The sequence below is a fragment of the Rhinoderma darwinii genome, chromosome 1 (assembly GCF_050947455.1).
Source record: "Rhinoderma darwinii isolate aRhiDar2 chromosome 1, aRhiDar2.hap1, whole genome shotgun sequence".
In the NCBI taxonomy this organism is placed as follows: Eukaryota; Metazoa; Chordata; class Amphibia; order Anura; family Rhinodermatidae; genus Rhinoderma; species Rhinoderma darwinii.
Window position 1 is genome coordinate 290,542,595 of NC_134687.1, and position 7,496 is coordinate 290,550,090.

Genomic DNA, 7,496 nt, shown 5'->3' on the forward strand with positions numbered 1-7,496 from the left:
AAGCATGCTACAGTTCTGCTCAAAACAAAGACTCATACCAAAGGCCTTCTGAATTACTACATCCTTTGCCTGTACCTGACTCTCCCTGGACTGATATCACTATGGATTTTATTACTGACGTACCAAGTTCCTCTAGCTGTACTGTTGTTCGGGTACTAATCAGTCTCAACCGGCAGGGATAATACGCTGAGTTCGTACGAAAGGAATCACACCACACAGAGTCTGGTACAAAGCTCCTCACTCAGCATCAGGCGTCGCTGACTTATTTATTAGACACATTTGTTCTATATATCCCCTTTCTCCTGGGGGTGGGTACATGTTATCACACTTTTATAAAAGCACGTATCACTGTAAGCCTCTTGATACTTGTGTCATCCATGGATAGGTTCACCCTTATCTGGTCCTTTAGATATGTCTTCCTAGTTCATAGTTCGTTCATACCAGGAAGTGACTTGTTATTTTATTAGTGCGTAGTCCCTGTTCAGGGGCCATCTTGCCACGTATACTTATCTAATCCTATTACTATTGCTTCATCACAATTATGTACACAACTCTATAGTCTATATTTTATTAAAGAAAGAAAATTATTATAAACATTAACTTCTGTCCACTCCATCCTTCACAGTCCCCCCTTTTATCATTATTTTCTTCATTTCTTAACCTAAGTGTGTCCGTGCTCTGGGAAAGGGGAGTAAAAGGATTTTTTCACCAGTTTGAGACGAGCCTCCCCTATTAGGAGACCCCCCTTTGTAGCTGGACTTAAAGAGTCGGTGCACACCCTACACTATCTATTCATCTTCAGAACAATAGTCTCGATAAAGGGTGGTTGTTCTCATGGATGGAGTTGGTAAAAGTCCTTCAATTTCTGAAGAAAACATGAAAGTGGGAGTTACTTCAGTTATAGTTTTAGTCATTAATTTCTTTATACATGGTAATACACAACAAGCAATAACTGCGAAAAGCACTAGAAAGATTAAGATTACAATCCCAATTTGGGCCAGAATTTTCTGCCATCCGGTTAACCATGAGAAATACTGATCCCATGGGTCTGTGAAACCTGAATTTCGTTTTAATTCCTCGGATAAAGAAACAATCTGTTTGATTGCCATGGTTACTTTGCCGTTTGGTCCTGTGTTATCTGGAATAAAAGTACAACAGGTAGTACCTATCATGGCACAAACGCCTCCTTTTTCTGCTAGTATCATATCAAGGGCCATACGGTTCTGGAAAGTCATAGTAGATGTGGGTCCTAACTGGTCAGCTAGACCTTGTAAAGCGTCCCTAGTATAGTTAACAAACCGTTGCTGGTTGTAATAGATATAATTTATCCAATCTACATTTTTGTTAGCTGTGATCATAGGGATTAATGATTCAAATCAAGCTGCTACCTGATCCCGGGCCTTGAATTCATCTGGGACCCCCCTTGGGACTCCTATAGCATCTATATACACATGGGGGTCAAAACTTCCTTTCAGATCTCTTTTTTTCCCTTGTAAATATGTGACTATTTTGAGAGATGGTCTCTTGGGTCTCAGAGAGTATATGAAAAGGCATGATCGCTTTCGCCAGGGTGCATTCTCCCTTCCAGTTCCCTTCGATCCGCCGAACTGTTTCTAACTGTATACCATTCAATACTCCTAAATATCTCTTAAAATTGTTATCAAGAATACAAAATATCTTCTATTTCTTATTTGGCTATTATTCATACATAATATCATCCCATCAGTTTCTTTTATTACAATCGTAGAGTTGAGCCTCTCCTTGTTGCATCTTTCATAAATCTTATTTATCATTTTGTTTCTATTTTTACTGGTTGTATATTTCTGTAGATATTGTAAATCTGGTTCATAACAACAAAACCACAGTCCCAGTCTCTTCTTGTATGCTAATGTTGGCTGTTTTGTCTATGTGAAGGTACACAGTCCCTCCATGTGGCCCTTTTTTCCAAGTCCCTTCGGTTGTAGTCACATTTGTAGTATAACACGGGGCATTGGCCTTACAGGTGTAGTTACCCTGCTTTCTATCCACTGTGGCATTCGCCCACCCTGTCCTGAACTATTCCAGTGATTCTGTACTGATTACGTGTACAGGAGTAGCAGTTCTGCCTTTTTGTATAAGAGCACACGCAACAACCGCCGCAACGACCGCAAAGATCTTCATTCTTCTGGCTGAAGAACCTTTTTACAATGACTGGCGTGAATCCAGCTTGCCTTTCCTTCGAGCTTCACTGAGGTGCTTGTAACGAGCAAAACTTGAAAAGGACCATCAAACCGTGGCTCAAGGCTCTTCCTCACGTGTCTTTTGACAATGACCCAATCTCCTGGTTCTAGCTTATACGTCCCTTCAACTGAATCAGGACCTGGAATGGAAGCAAATACTTGTGCATGCACCTTGGTCAATTGTTTGTTCAGTGTTGATACATAATCTGTTAGTCTACCATACTGCATTTGGAGCACCTGTGGAAAACAACATCCTAATCTGGGAGCCGACCCAAATAAGATCTCATATGGGCTGAGACCTGTTCTTTTTGTGGGCGTGTATCTTACTGAGAACAAGGCTAATGGTAGACACTCGGTCCATGGTTTCCCGTTTTCTACCATTGCTTTTTGGATTTTCAATTTGAGAGTCCCATTTAGTCTCTCAACCTTCCCACTGCCCTGTGGATTGTATGGTGTATGTAGGGCTTGACTTATGCCTAGAGCTGACAACACATGGTTCATGATTTCACCCGTAAAATAAGTTCCTCTGTCGCTCTTGATCATCTCTCGAACTCCATATCTGCACACCACCTCGTTGATCAGTTTCTTTGCTGTGGCTACGGCTGTAGCTTTGGTTACTGGAAAAGCTTCTGGCCATCCTGAAAAGAGATCAATACAAACAAGCACATACTCCTAGGTACCAACTTTGGGTAGTTGAATATAGTCTATCTGCAGTCTCTGGAACGGATATATAGGTCTGGGTGTGTGCTTCTGTGGTACTTTTACAGTTCTTCCAATATTATGTGTTGCACAGATCATGCATCCTTGTGTAAAACTGCTGGCCATCACACTAAACCCTGGAGCATACCACACCTTGTTTACCAAGTCCATCATTGCCGTTTTTGACTGGTGTGTCTCTCCATGTGTTATTTGGGCCATCATTGGGAACATTGTCTTAGGCAGGCACAGTTTATTCTGGCATTGCCAGAGGCCATCTTTTCGTAGCGTTGCTCCTTGGGCCGTCCACTTGTCTTTTTCTTCTTTTGTTGCTTGTCCTTGAAGTTTTTGCCGTAGTTCCGGGCTTACAGCTGGTCTTGTTTCCTCTGGATCTTTTATCTGACATACGGCTGCTAACACGGGTAGCTTCTGTGCTGCTTGCTTTTGCGGCTTGGTCTGCCAAAGCATTTCCTTTTGTCTCTGGTGAACTCACCTTGGTGTGAGCTTTTAATGTTTACTACTGTTAATTGAGAGTCAGTGTATATATTTGCTGTCTTTCCTTCTGCATGTTGGCATGCTGCTGCCAGGGCCTTAAGCTCCACTTCTTGTGCTGAGCGGGACGCTGGTAAGGAGGCTGCTTCTAGGACTACATCTTCGGTGGTTACTGCATATCCTGTAAGAAAAGATCCTTCTACAAAATACCTTGAACCATCCACAAAGAGTATTTAGGTCTGGGTTTTGGAGTGGGGTATCTTTCACATGTGCGAACACCACTGTTTCCTGGGCCATAAGGGCCATACAATCATGTTCATCAGTTTCAGACAAAAATTGTGACCATACTTTACCTACGTCTTCTCCCCCTTGCTCCAAAGGCAGTAAGGTAGCTGGGTTCAATGTAGTACAGCGGTGTAAAGTAACCTGCTCAGGGAGAAGAAGCGCACAGATTAATCTCAAATGTCTTGCAGTGGACAAATGCTTAGGTTGTACTTGAGTTAGAATAGCAGTAATATATATATCATGTGGTGGAAATGCCAGGACCAAATCTGAGGCCTTGTTTAACATTGAATTTACAGCAATGATAGCTTTCACACATGATGGGGAACCTCGGGCCACAGGGTCTAGTCTAGCTGAATAATATACTATCGGGCTCTGCTGTGGTCCATGACTTTGTGTGAGAACCGCAGTGTCATGTCCATTTTGTTCAGTACAGTACAAAGTATATGCTTGCGTAGAGGTACTCCATGGATTGGTGTCACAAGCCGCTACCAAACACAACTCCTCCTCATTCAGCTGATAATCCAGAATACTTTGAGAATCTCACTTTTATCAGGTTCTGCAAATACTTGATTAATACAAAAACAAATAAAAATAAAACATTCCCAAAAACTTTACATCAAGTTAACAATGTCCAGACAAGTTTTGTTTTGCCTTCTCCCTCATCTAAATCCATAAAGACTCGTGTGAGTGATGTCACATCCTCCTGTGTAACTTTGCTGGAGGTGGATGGTCTCTTACACATAAACCACAACTGTACCTGATCAGTTCCTTCACTCTTCCCCCCTTTGTGGACTCTGCGAGAGTGATGTAGCAGAGTTCAAAACTACATCTCAACATAACACTAATTTAACCCTCTGTAATGTACAACAGCCTGAAACAAAAATGACTTTTTCCTGACAAACATTTGATCTTTACAATGACATAACTCATGTGTGAAATCAAAAACAAAACAATTGTAGTTAGTTATTCAATAAAACAGAAAATATTATCTCTGATAACATTAATTACTGTAAACCAATAAACAGTATATATAAATAGGGAACGGTGGGGGCACATACATTTTCAAACCCCCGTGTCTCACAGTATCTGTAGTTTAATACATCTGAATTATCAAAACACATGAAATCTGATCACATCATAACACATAAATATCGTAACTTTTATAACCAACAGCGCTTGCGCAAAAGAGAAGAAATGTATTTAGGTTTGTAGACATTACTGATATATATATATATCTCAGCAGTGCATATTGAAATCCCTTGGTCTCATCAGCCCTGCAGACTGCACCCAGTCAGCCCCCCTCCTCCTCCTCCCAAACACAGCACACTTTAGGGGGGAGGGAGGTCACAAACTCCCAGCTTCTCACAACTTCTTCTCTCACCATCTTAACACTTTCAATGCCGGCAAAACAACATACGTATCTGCAATCATTTATCACACCATTGTACAGGAATTATCTACGTTAATGTTTAACAGTACAATCTGACGGCCACCATCTCTATATTATGATGATGTGTTGTTTCATCAGTGAACTAGACTGGAACTTCTGTAAATAGGAAAAACACTACAAATGACAAAATTAACAAGGTGATTACTTCATACTGATTTGGTTGGGCCGGGCGTGGCCACACCCTACGGAGGGGGCTTATAAAATCCACCTTCTTGTGTGAGTACCGGATATAACGGAACAACAGGTTTAGGTGTACCAAGATGGCCTCCTGGGGCGGGGAGTGGTGCCGAAGGCGTGGCATATATGGGAGGATCGGGGCGTGGAAAGTGACATGATACACAATATTCAGCTTGGGGCGGGTTCTGTTAACCACAACTGGGACACTCCCACGAAGTTAGAATTCCACCGTCGCCATTATAGGGCGGTGGCTGGACACGTACTTTGTAATACACATATCTGATGATTTTACCCTTTCTGTCTCGTATTTCTTGCTCAGTAAACTTGTCTTTAGTTATGGCTATGGCTGTTCTTTGCCAAGCTAATGCTTCATCTAACTTTCCTTCGTCACTTAATCTTCCCTTGTTTTCCCTAAGAGCTGCAGCCCATTCTTCCATCTATAAATATGCCACATATGTGCATAACTTTCTTACTATTTTCTACATTCTTCTTGCCTGTCTCTTTTTTTTTTTTTTTAAACACATTAAACATACTGTTCTATATTTAACACCGTCCTGAGAATGAAACCTTATTCTCGATGTTTCTGAACACAAAACACAATTTTTTTTTATATTTTTTTTTTTTTTTTTTTTTAAACACAATTATAACTGACTGTCTGTCTCTGTCGTCTTAATGGTATCAAACTATACCCTGCGACCAATTAAATTAAATTATTACACTTACACCTGTCGTCTTAATGGTATCAACCTATACCCTGCGACCAATTAAATTATTACACTTACACCTGTCGTCTTAATGGTATCAACCTATACCCTGCGACCAATTAAATTATTACACTTACACCTGTCGTCTTAATGGTATCAACCTATACCCTGCGACCAATTAAATTATCACACTTATACTTATCACCTATGCCGGCGAGACGCGACTATCTATACTATGATTCTTGGAACCACACAGCGGGTTAACTCTCTGTCGCTGAGAGTGTGGCCGGGATCGACTCCAAATACCTCGGTATCTTATCACCTGCTCACTCTCCCACACGGATAAGAGCCAATATTCATAAACATGAACTTAACCTTACCGTGTTTTATTTGAAGCTGATCAGACTTCCTGGGAGCGTGGCTGGTGATTCGATGTTGAGGCGTCTGGGGGTCGTAGATCACGGACACGGCTTATCCCTCGAGTGTGGCCCCACGTTGGGCGCCAAAATGTTCGGGTACTAATCAGTCTCAACCGGCAGGGATAATACGCTGAGTTCGTACGAAAGGAATCACACCACACAGAGTCTGGTACAAAGCTCCTCACTCAGCATCAGGCGTCGCTGACTTATTTATTAGACACATTTGTTCTATATATCCCCTTTCTCCTGGGGGTGGGTACATGTTATCACACTTTTATAAAAGCACGTATCACTGTAAGCCTCTTGATACTTGTGTCATCCATGGATAGGTTCACCCTTATCTGGTCCTTTAGATATGTCTTCCTAGTTCATAGTTCGTTCATACCAGGAAGTGACTTGTTATTTTATTAGTGCGTAGTCCCTGTTCAGGGGCCATCTTGCCACGTATACTTATCTAATCCTATTACTATTGCTTCATCACAATTATGTACACAACTCTATAGTCTATATTTTATTAAAGAAAGAAAATTATTATAAACATTAACTTCTGTCCACTCCATCCTTCACACTGTGATCTGGGTCATGCAGTAGTTGACTGTTTCTCGAAGAAGGCACATTTCATTCCTCTGCCTGGCTTTTCCTCTGCTAATCATCTAGCTACTCACTTCAAAATTTTTTTTGTCTGCATGGACTCCCTAAGCATATAGTATCGATAGAGGAGTGCAATTCACTTGAGATTCTTGAGGGCACTCGGCAAGTTACTTGAAGTTAATTTGGACTTGTCATTTGCCTATCATCCTCACCAGTGGCGGATTAAGTAGACCATAGGCCCTGGGCTGTTCCACAAACTTAAGACCCCCTTCCCCACCAGCACTCTTAAGTGTCTATAGTGAACACTGCCTTTCTATGCGAGCACTGACAAATGGGTGTTACGATTCCCCTTGTCAAAGGGCTGTGTCCCTACATGCTGAGTGTCTCCAACCATCGCTGACAGTATCACACTGTGTAGGGACACATCCTCATGACAATGGTAACCCACATTTGTCTATTAGTC

At 41.6% G+C, this 7,496-nt stretch overlaps 1 long non-coding RNA gene across 1 annotated transcript; it reads right to left on the reverse strand.

Annotated features, from left to right (window-relative positions):
- Positions 1-221: 221 nt before the first annotated feature.
- Positions 222-7,001, reverse strand: LOC142646747 (uncharacterized). The gene is made up of 2 exons (XR_012847577.1): positions 6,404-7,001; positions 222-865 (listed from the first exon to the last, which is right to left on the reverse strand). It is a non-coding gene; the product is annotated as an uncharacterized LOC142646747 (long non-coding RNA).
- Positions 7,002-7,496: the final 495 nt, after the last annotated feature.